This window comes from Hypanus sabinus, chromosome 12, assembly GCF_030144855.1.
Source record: "Hypanus sabinus isolate sHypSab1 chromosome 12, sHypSab1.hap1, whole genome shotgun sequence".
Classification (NCBI taxonomy): domain Eukaryota; kingdom Metazoa; phylum Chordata; class Chondrichthyes; order Myliobatiformes; family Dasyatidae; genus Hypanus; species Hypanus sabinus.
This window is the reverse complement of record NC_082717.1, coordinates 43,622,865-43,634,732: the sequence shown is the minus strand read 5'-3', so window position 1 is coordinate 43,634,732 and position 11,868 is coordinate 43,622,865. Positions and strand designations below refer to the sequence as shown.

General features: G+C 39.4%; 1 long non-coding RNA gene across 7 annotated transcripts in view; it reads left to right on the top strand.

The window, feature by feature from the left end:
• The window catches only part of LOC132402828 (uncharacterized), a 238,734-nt gene that overhangs the window by 6,703 nt on the left and 220,163 nt on the right, over positions 1-11,868 (top strand). For 3 of the 7 annotated variants that reach the window (XR_009515091.1, XR_009515089.1, XR_009515093.1), the window contains exon 2: positions 226-332. This is a non-coding gene — a long non-coding RNA (uncharacterized LOC132402828). Of the gene's footprint in view, positions 1-225; positions 333-1,568; positions 6,691-8,061; positions 8,450-11,868 lie in introns of those variants that run through there. The other 4 variants (XR_009515092.1, XR_009515090.1, XR_009515095.1 and 1 more) reach the window with 3 other exon arrangements.

Sequence of the window (11,868 nt, the reverse complement as noted above, 5' to 3'; positions counted from 1 at the left end):
TGTAGGTAATGGTACTTGACTTCCAAAATAAAGTGCATACATTTTCTTCTTTGTATTAACTGAAGCCGGCAATGCATTCTCATGTAAGTATGTTCTCCAAGGTAGCTTACTCATTGTGTTTATTGGCAATTGCTAAATGTCACATTACTTTCTGTGGATCAGCTGTTAAGATCTGTACATTGGAAGAAATTGAAGTTACATTTGATTTTTTTTTCTCATTTACAGTATGTTGGTTGCAGTGGCACTAATTGCCCAAATGCCCCAAGAAGGTGATGTTTGTCTGTTTTATTGAATCCCTGCAATTCTATGGTGAAGGTGTTCCCACAATACTGGTAGGCCATGTTTAAAAGAATTTTGATCCAGAATAGAAGAACGGTGATACACATGAAAGTCAGGATAATATATGACATGATAATAATCTTATAGATGATATTGTTCCTATTCATTTGTTGGTTTTATCTGGATTATATGTGTAGGTTGCAGTTTGGGAGATCGAATGAAGAAATCTTGGTGGGTTGCTGCAATAAATTCATTTATAGTAGATATAGCATGTCACTTACTGAGGGACCGTGAGTGCTCCTGATGCATACCCCAGTTTCTCTATAGCATTCCAAATGTTCCTTTTCTACCTTCAGCTGTTATGGCACATCCCCAATGACCCTTATCAATTTTTATATATGCATCATATAAAAATCCTATCCACATGCCTAATGGTTTGGTATGGCAATTGCTCTGCCTATGACCACATGAAACTACAAAGAATTATGGACTCACCTCAGCACATCATGGAAAGCAGCTCCACTCTAGAAGCTCTGCCTCTTGCTGCCTTGGTGAAGCAACCAGCATAATTAAATGACCCCACACATCCATGACATCCTCTCTTCCCTCCCCTTCCATCGGGCAGATGGCCTGAAAGCACATACCACCAGCACAACTGTTACCCACTGATTTAAGACTATTAAATGGTGCCCTAGTAGAATATGATGAACCTTTGACCATACGATCTACCTCACGATAATCCTACACGTTATTGTTTACCCATACTGCATTTTCTCTGTAGCTGTTACACTATATTCCACATTGGTTTTTTTCCTTGTTCTACCTCAATGCAGTGTATGCAAGACAAGCTTTTCACTGTATCTCAGTACATGTGACAATAATAAACAAATTTCAATTTCAGTTATGGGCCAGAAGTCACATCTTAAATATTTTCCACTCTTCACTTGCTAGTACCTTCTCAGGGAAAAATTTGGTAGACCCACCCACCCTAAAAATGATCACTTTGCCCACATGTGGAAATATCTGCGGTTGCCATGTTGTCCTTATTGGACACTTCAGTACTGATTGGAAGTAAATCATTGATATCCTGAATGACTGCCCAAGAGAAAAGTGTATTAAATATACCAGTGTGCTGCTGCTGAAGGGAGAGTGTATTTAAATCTGTGAATAAACAACTGAACACGTGCCTTGATCTGTATTGTCACAACTTTTAAATTTTGTTACAAATGCACCCATTTAAAGGACTGGGGAATACTCCTTCACACTCCTGACCTGTGTTTTCTCGATAGCAAAGAAGACTTGGAAGGACAGTTTGTGAAACACTAGAAACAGAAGATTCAATTGCTACCATGCTTTGGCAGACATAATATTTGATTTGAGTTTCTGATCAATGGAGATACTCAGGATATTGATAGCCTGGAAGACAAAAATTGCAGTCCTATGTTACTATCATAGGTTTCTGCATGTTCATATTGTGTGGCAATTGTATGGCAATAATGCGAATATTTTCACCCAGACTTATTTATGTGTACAGATTGTCTCATTACCTTGTAAATTGTCAGTGGGCTGAATATTAAATAATTGATTAGTGTTTCTTCTGGCCTTGTGAATTAAGAAAAATCTGTAATACAATAGTTGAATGTAGCCGGACCTAAAGATGATTCCTTGAGGAAATTCAGAAACAATCCTGGGGCAGAGGTGATTTACGTTCCAACAGCCATAGCAAATCTTTATTTTTCTACTTCACTTTTAAAAGTCTTGATGTCACCTTTCACTTTATCTCTAAAATTGCAGTGCGGTATTCATTTTAGCAGTGAGAATCTAGAGCTGGGTGAAATTGGCAGAACTAAACCGAGCACTGGTTAGCATGTTATTTATAACTAAGTGGCATTTGAAAGCGCAGTTGACAACTGTTTCTGTCATTTTCTGATCATTATAAATCAGTTGATGTGTGGTAAATGGTTGAATTGAATTTGCCCTGAATCTTGTGTGTATTCTAGGCTCCTAAGCAATTATTCTCAATTATTAATAAATACCAATGTTGTATTTGTTGCTGTAAAGCTAATTTTGGAGGGGGGTATTTTTAAAGCAACTCTGGAGATACTAGAAAGCTGAAATGAAAAGAGAGAATGCTGGAAATACTCAGCTTGGCCAGGCAGCATTTGAGAAGAGAGGAACAGTTACTTTTACAAGTCAATGACATCATCAGAATGAGATAGGTTAGAAATTAAATATGTTTGACACTCCAGAAAATAGGGAGGATTGAAAAGAAAAAAAAGGAATGCAAAGATAGGTGAAGACCAAAGGACTTAGGTGGAAATGATAGAGGTGCCAATTGAGAGAGTTAGGAAGGTTTATAAATCATAGGTGGCCTATCTCGAAGAGCTGTAAAAAGGATTAAAAGAAGGAAAACAGAGATGGGAAGTGAAAAAAGAGGGGAAAAAAACAAAGCTGTAACCATGAGTATGTGTTGGAAATCTGACAACAAATCAGGCAGCATCTGTGGAACGAGCAATAGAGTTATTATTGCAAGTTGCTAACTTTTCATCAGAATTTTGAGTCTTAGAAAAGTGAAAGAGCTGGTTCACCTGATGTTGTTGAATTTAAGTCTGAAACACATGGGAGATATGATGCTCTTCCTCAAGTTTTTATTGGCTTCAGTGATCGAGAGTAGAAGCCCAAAAACAAATAGGTGTCTTCTATAATGGGATTTTCTAGAAAATAGTCTTTCTGATTTTGGGTTTTCCAGTGTAGGGAAACACAATTCATTCTGTAATACACATTTTGAACAATGCAGCTGAGGAAATATCCAACAAATCTAGCAGCATCTATGGAGTGAGCCATCACAATGTGTCAGTATTTGTTGGAAATAGCAGTTTGGTTAACTGGTAGGTGCTGTAATTAATGTACAGATATACCAGAAGTAACCTTGCAATATCCATCCACTGTAATTGTTTTTACCGCAAAAATCAACAAGAGAAAATTAGGATATAGTGCAAACTTTTCATGTGGTTGGCTGTATTTTTGTATATAAAAACAAGGTTGCACAGAACATTGAAAATTGGATAGAATCTGGCTATTCGACCCTTTGAGCCAACTCTGCCATTCAATATGAACATGGCAGTTCATCTGCAGGTCAGGCAGCATCAATGGAAATGAATAAACAGTCAACGTTTCAGGCCTGATGATTCTGAAGAAGGATCTCGGCCAAATCGCCGAATGTTTATTCATTTCCATAGATTCTGTGTGACCTGCTGAGCTACATGGAACAAAGCACAGTACAGCACAGGAACAGTTCCTTCGTCCCACAATCTTGTGCTGAACCAGCTAAAAGGTAAATCAAAAACACCCAAGAACTAATACATCATACCTACACAATGTCCATCTGTCTCCGTTTTCCTCATATTCATGCACCAATGTAAACACCTCTTAAAATATCTACTGGGGTAGCATGGCAGCGTAATGGTCAGCACAACACTTTATAGTACCAGTGACTCGGGTTCAATTCTGAGCGCTGTCTGTATGTACGTTCTCCCCATGATTGTGTGGGTTTCCTCCAGGTACACTGGTTTCCTCCTACAGTCCAAAGACATAAGAGTTGGTAGCTTAATTCATCATTGTAAATTGCCCTGTGATTAGGCGAGGGTTAAATTGGGGTTCGTTGGCTGGTGTGGTTTGAAGGGCTGGAAGGGCCTATTCTGTGCTGTATCTCAATAAATACATAAATCAAAGGTCCAATTTAATGTCAGAGAAATGACATTTGAGATACAAGCTGGAGAAGCATGTGTTGGAACCCCAAAGTCCCCCCAAGCTCCCCCCCCCGCACATAAGTGGCAGCGAGCAACAGTCCCTCCTCCCCAACAGCAAAAAAAAAGCATCGGCACCGCCACCGAGCACTCAAGCGCGAGCAAAGACACAGACATGCACTTACCCCCAAAACTACTTGTTCCCCCGGTATTTTACATACCACAGGCTCTCTCTCTCCCTAATAAGGGGGAAAGAGATGGCTCCGGTTCATAGTGAGAGGGGAGACCATAACAAACAATTCACTGGTTTATCCTCCTAACCTCCTAAACTAAATTAAACAAATAAAAGCCTCCCAAGTACTTACCTCCACCATCATGCCAGGCAGTGCATTCCAGGCATCCACCACTTTCTGAGTAAAACCTTATCCCTCACATCCCCTTTGAACCTACCTCTCTCACCTTCAATGCATGCCCTCTGGTATTAGACATTTCAACCCTAGGAAAAAGATAACCCCTGCCTACCCTATCTATGCCTCTCATAATCTTATAAACATCTATCAGATCTCCCCTCAGCCTCCACAGCTCCAGAGAAAGCAACCTAATTTGTCCAGCCTTTCATTAAAGCACATGGCCTCTAAACTAGGTGCATCCTGGTAAATCCTTCTGCACCCTCTGCAAAGCTTCAACATGCTTCTTGTAGAGGGGCGACCAGAACTGTATACAGTACTCCAGATGTGGTTTAACCAGGGTTTTATAAAGTTGTAACAGAACCTCTTTTGAACTCAATGCCTTGACTAACGAAAGACGCACTTTTTAAGCCTTCCTAACCACCCTAACAATGTGTGTCACCACTTTCAAGGAGCTATGAACTTGGACCCCACGATCTCTCTGCTCAGCAACGTTCTTAAGGGTCTTACACTTAGCAGTGTACCCTCTCTTTGCATTTGCCCTACCAAGGAGCAGCACCTCACATTTATCAGTGTTAAACTCCTTCTGAGATTTCTCTGTCTATATCTTCAACTGATCTATATCACATTGTCTTCTGCACTATCCACACATCCACCAATCTTAGTATCATCCACAAATTTACTAGCCTACCCATCTACATTTTAGTTCAGGTCGTTTATATACACCATGAACAGCAGAGGTCCCAGCACAGTTCCCTGCGGAACACTAATAATCACTGACCTCCAGTTTGAATAAGTCCCTTCAGCCACTCCGCTCTGTCTCCTATTCACAAGCCAGTTCTGAATCCAAACAGCCAAACCCTCCAGTATTTTCTGTGTGTTCCTTTGCATTCCCAGCATCTGCAGAATTTCTCATGTTTATGGCTGTTTTTCCTGCTCCTATATCCCTTGATCATTTAAGCTTTTATTACTATGTACTTCTTCAATATATTTAAGAATATATTTCATGATTTGGCCTTAACTGCCTTCTGTGGTGGCAATTCTGCAGGTTCACTACTTTTTCAATGAAAAAAATTCTGCATCAGTAGGCAGTAAACATAGGGAACATTCTTTCTGCATCTTGTCTGTCCAGGCTCATCAGGATTTCTTAAGTTTCAATGAGGATATCTCCTTTTCTTCTAAACTCCATGAATATCAGCTCAATTATCTTAAGTCATCATAACATTTCATCATATGTAATCATCTTCTGACCTATTGTCCAACGAATGGGTCTGGTCACTCTTTTCAGAACAAGCAATATTCAGGCTATGGTCTGAACAAGGCCCACAGTAAGATAATTCTGCTGGCTACTGTACTCAAATACTTTTGCTATGAAGGCCAACATGCCATTTGCCTGCTTCAACTGTACGCATGGTCTTGTCAACTGCTGTACAAGAGCATGAAGGAAGAGCCAAGAATCTAAGGGTCAGCTGCCATATAGAAGTAATACAATCGTCACACCTCCCTCCCCCTTTCTTAGCTGATCACCACTCAGGTAATAATCTGCCTTTCTGGTGTTGCATCAAGGTGCTTAACCCCACATTATAGTGCATCTGCATGAAATTACCCAATGGCCCAATCAGTCCAAATCATAGAGGACTCACTAGTCCTCTTCCTCACAACTCACACACTACCATGCTTTGTGACGTTCTCAATACTGAGGATATTACATTTAATTCTCTTATCAAAATTAACGATATGCATTGTGAATAAGTGTGGCCCGAGCCATGAACACTGGAGTACCCGAGTTTCCTGTCCAGTTGTTTATCCATGTCAGTGCGTAATTCCCAATACCATGGGATTTTAATTTTGCTCACAAGTCCGCAAGTATAGCGATAACACATATATATTTGTTGGTCCATTCCACTAGATACGTCCCCATACAATTCTGGTAAATAGTCAGGCATGATTTCCCTTTAGTATATCCATGCTGATATTGACTGATCATGTTACTGCTTTCCAAATGTTCTTTGATTACATGTTAATAATGGACTCTGGATTTTTCCACTACTGATGTCAGGTGAGCTAGTGCATAGTTCCCTCTTTTTTCTCTCTCTCCCTTCTTTGGTAAATAGTGGAGTCACATTAGCTACCCTTCAATATGTAGGAATTGACCTAATGTTCAAAGTACTTTGCAAATCATCTATCGCTACAGGCAGTATAAGTAGAGCCACTTCCTCGAGTACATTAAATGCATATCTGAATGAACCATGTCTATCCTTAACAGCTTTCTGAAGAAGCAAATCCTCCTGCAATATTAAGCTGTTCAGAAACTAATTAAAGAAGAGTACTGATGGAAAATTGTTCCTCTTGTCCGTTTGTTGTTGATCATAATATTTGTAAAAGGTTGGTTCTGTCTTAATTAGTTCTCTGAATCAAACTACTTCAGCAGGATGGCTTTCTGAACATCATCTTTTCAGGCACTTACCATATTTACCTTTGGCTATAGTCATTCTTTATCATAGGAGTAAACAATTCACCCCATCCACTGTTTGCAGGTACAATTGCTTCCCCTTTCAACCCTCTTCCTCAATTTGGAATGAATGACAGGTGACACAAGACAGTTTAATGGTACAGTCGTGGCCAATGTCTTATACTTTGGAACAATAATGAAGAAATTTAATACAAGAGCATATAAGTTATTAAATGAAGGTTAGTGGAGTCTGTCTGGAGAGATTGTAAACAAGGAAATCTTAAAATATCTTAAAAAGGAATAAAGCTGAATACTGGAAATGCAGAACATAAAACTGGAAAGGCTAATTGTCTGATATTATTGAATTTATTGTTGAGACTTTAAAGCTGTCAAAGGATAAGCTTCTGTTCCTCAAATTTACGAGGGGGGGGTGAAAGATAGTGCAGAAAGGAGTGGGACAGAGAGTCAAATTGATAGAAAGGTCATGGTCACCATTACTAGATGAATAGAGGTTTCCTGCAAAATTGTCACTAACTCTATGGTTAGTTTCCTCATTGTGTAGGAAAGTAGACTTTTTCAGACTTACGGTTTTTTATATTCTGTGTTTTTTTTATCACCCATTCCTTCTCTGTTTTATCCTGTGAAGGGAAGGTGTTTTGGGGTTGATGTTCTGTTCTGTTTTGTTAGTTTTTTGTGTAGGGAGGGGTTGTTTTTTTCAATAGGTAGATTTAATGACAGAGAAATAAATATAATATGCATCCTGAAATTCTTTTTCTTTGCAAACATCCACAAAAACAGAGGAGTACCCCAAAGAATGTATGACAGTTAAATGTAGGAACCCCAAAGCCGACCCTGCCCCCCAGCACCCCCTCCTATGCACAAACAGCAGGTGTCTTTTGGGGGTCGTTGTGCCCATTTCATCTTGTGCAGGGGAGAGGATTTTGGTGGGGTTTGATGATCGGGAGGCCGCTCTTTTTTGTATGGGGTGGAGGGGGTTGATGTTTCTCTTTGAAGGACTTTCATGCTCTTTCTTTGCTTCATGGCTATCTGGGAGAATAGAGATTTTGAGTTGAATATGGATACATGCTTTGATAATAAATGAACCTTTGAACTTTTGAACCTTTGAGAAGTAGATTCCTGCATGACAAAAAAATGGAAATGCTTTCATCTCCCCCAGATGGATGGAAAGAAGAGAGGCTGTTGGTGAAAATGAAAGAGTGGATCAGACTGTCAAGAAAAGAACAACCCCTTTGGCACACTAAAAGGGGTGGGAAATGGAGGAAGTGTCAATTTGGGACATTTCATTTTATGAAAATTATGGAATATAGAAGCCAGTGAGATTGGAAGGTGTGGACAAGATGCATAGAGAGACATAAGAAGAGAAATACTGTACAAGCAAATCATGAAGGCCTGCATATTGGGAACATTAGTATAAAACGTGAGGTTGTCAGAATATCTATAATAGAAAGCATGTACATCCAGGTTCAAAGGCACCTTCTTTCTTGCTGTTATAAGATATTGTGTGTTTTCTTAGTATAATAAAGTGGACTTTTGATTTCACAATCTCCCTCATTGTGACCTTGCACCTGATTGTTTACCTGTAATTTCTCTGCACTGTAACACTCTATTCTCTACTCCGTTATTGTTTTACCATGCGCTGTTGTAATTGATCAGTATGGACAGTATGCAAGATGGGTTTCCCATTGTACCTTGCTACACATGACAATGATAAAGCAAGTTACTAATTTAGTAAAAAAGCTGGAGAAGCTGGGAGAACAAAATGGACTCCTTCTAGGGAGTTGGGTTGCAGAATTGTAGTCAAGATAGCTCCAGGAAAAAGTGAGCTTGCAGTGAGGACTGACTATCAACCAATCTCCTGAATTGAATATAGAGAATTTGAGAAAAAATAAGAGAAAGAGTGGAGATGGGCAAGGTGAAATTATGTTTGTTTCTGTGTTTTGTCTGCAACTACCATATAGCTTGTTTAATAACATTTAGAACATAAGTAATATTAAAAGCCTCAAATTTATAATACCTTGTTGGACATCTGCCGATCTTAACCCTTGAAAACAGCATCAAAGCAATATTGAGTAATTGTTCTATCTTGCAATGTGAAGAAACATTAAACTCAGGCATATCTGTTTGCTAAAACTCACAAAATAAGCCATTACAGACTTCTTAATTTCTTAAAACATTTTAAATATGATAACTTGTTATCATTGTTTCCTAACAAAATGTTCCCTTTGTATCTACTCTATCAACATATTGTATTTTATAGATTTAAAAATTCTGATTAATATTTGTTTAGTGTTTACTGTTTCAGTGGAAATGATCAGTGGTAAGGATGTGCAGGGGAGAGGGGAAACACGTTCCAAAAGGGCAATCTTACAATCGTTCATGGGGAATTTCAATATGTAGGTAGATTGGGAAAAACAGGTTGGTGCTGGATTCCAGGAGGGAGAATTTCTAGAGTGCTGTGGGATGGCTTTTTAGAGCAGCTCATGGTTGAGCCTCTGGGGGTCAGCTATTCTGGATAGCGTGTTGTGCAATGAGTCGGAATTGATTAAAGAGCTTAAGGTAAAAGAACTCTTAGGGGAGGGTAATCATAATATGATAAAATTCACTCAGAAATTTAAGAAGGTGAAGATAAAGTCAGATGTATCAGTATTGCAATGGAGTAAAGGAAATTATAGAGGCACAAGAGAGGAGTTGGCCAGAATTGATTGGAAAAGAACACTGGCAGGGATGATGGCAGAGCAGCAATGGCTGAAATTTCTGGGAGCAATTTGGAAGGCACAGGATATATACATCCCAAAGAGGGAGAAGAATTCTAAAGGAAAGATGATGCAATCAGGGCTAACAAAAGAAGTCCTAGTCAACATAAAAGCCAAAGAGCAGACATATAATAAAACAAAAATTAGGGTGAAGTTGAAGGATTGGGAAGCTTTTAAAAACCACCAGAAAACAACTATAAATGTCACTAAGAAGGTAAAGATGAAATATGAAAGTAAGCTAGTTAGTAATACTAAAGAGGATACCAAAAGCTCCCTCAGATAAATAAAGAGTAAAAGAGAGGCAAGAGTGGATATCAGACCACAGGAAAATCATGCTGGTGGGGTAGTAATGAGGGACAAGGAAGTGGTGGGCAAACAGAATAAGTATTTTGCATCAGTCTTCACTGTGGAAGACACTATGGTGGAAGTTCCAGGAATGGGGGTCATTAAGTGCATGGCTAACGTTACTAGAGAGAAAATTCTTGGGAAATTGAAAGGTCTAAAGTTAGATAAGTCACCTGGACCAGATGGTGTACACCCCAGGGTTCTGAAAGAGGTGGCTGAAGAGATTGTAAAGGCATTGGTAATGCTCTTTCAAGAATCACTAGATTCTGGAAGGGTTCCAGAAGACCGAAAAATTGCAAATGTCACACAATTCCTCAAGAAGGGAGAGAAGCAGAAGAAAGGAAATTTTTGGCCAGTTATTCTGACCTCAGTGGTTGGGAAGATATAGTGTCAATTATGAAGGAAGAGGCCTCAGGGTACTTGGAGGCACATGATAAAATCAATCGTCATCAGCATGATTTCCTCAAGGGAAAATCTTGCCTGACAAATCTGTTGGAAGTCTTTGAAGAAATAACAAGCAGTACAGATGAAGGAGAATTGGTTGATGTTGTGTACTTGGATTTTCTGAAGGCCTTTGACAAGGTGCCACACATGGGGCTGCTTAGCAAGCTATGAGCCCATCGTATTACAGGAAAGATTCTAGCATAGATAAAGCAGTAGCTGATTCGCAGGAGACAAAGAATGGGAATAACGGGAGCCTCTTCTGGTTGGCTCCCGATGATTAGTGGTGTTCCACAGGGGTCTGTGTTGGGACCAATTATTTTTACATTATATGTCAGTGATTTGGATAATGGAATTGATAGCTTTGTTGCAGAGTTTGCAGATGATATGAAGGTAGCTGGAGGATTAAGGAGCTTTGAGAAGGTAGAGTGGCTACAGAAGGACTTAGACAGATTAGGATAATGGGCAAAGAAATGCCAGATGGAATACAGTGTCAGGAATTGTATGGTCATGCACTTTGGTCGAAGAACTGGAATAATTGAATATTATGTAAATGGAGAGAAAATACAGAAATCTGAGGCGTAAAGTGACTTGGGAGTCCTTGTGATTGAGTCTGTGGTGAGGAAGGCAAATGCAATGTAAGCATTCATTTCAAGAGGACTAGAATGTAAAAGCAAGGATGTAATGCTGAAACTTTATAAAGCACTGGAGAAGCCTCACTTAGAGTATCGTGAAAAGCTTTGGGTCACTTATCTTAGAAAGGATATGCAGAAATTGTACAGGATTCAAAAGAGATTAACAGAAATGATTCCGGGATTGAATGGCTTGTCATATGAAGAACGTTTGATGGCTCTGAGCCTGTATTCACTAGAATTCAGAAGAATGAGGAATGACCTCATTCAAAGCTATTGAATGGTGAAAGGTCTTGATAGAGTGGATGTGGAGAGGATGTTGCCTTTGTTGGGAGAGTCTAAGACCAAGAGGACACAATCTCAGAATAGAGGTGTGTCCTTTTAGAATGGAGATGAGGAGGAATTTCTTTAGCCAAAGAATGGTGAATCTGTGGAATTCTTTGTCACAGGCAGTTGTGGAGGCCAAGTCTTTATGTATTTTTAAGGAAGTGGTTAAAAGATTCTTGATTGTTCAGGGCATAAAAGGATATGGGGAGAAGACCCAGATTGGGGCTGAGAGGAAAATTGGATCAGCCATAACGAAATGGTGGATCAGACCTAATGGGCCAAATGGCCTAGTTCTGTTCCTATGCTTCATGATCTTGCGGCCTAAACCTCTTCTGCACTCTCTCCAAATTTTTGACATCTTTCTTATAGTGGGGTGACCAGAACTGCATGGAATACTCCAGTTATAGCCAAATTAAAATTTTATGAACATAGCTTCCTGACGTTTGAACTCAGTGCTTTGACTAA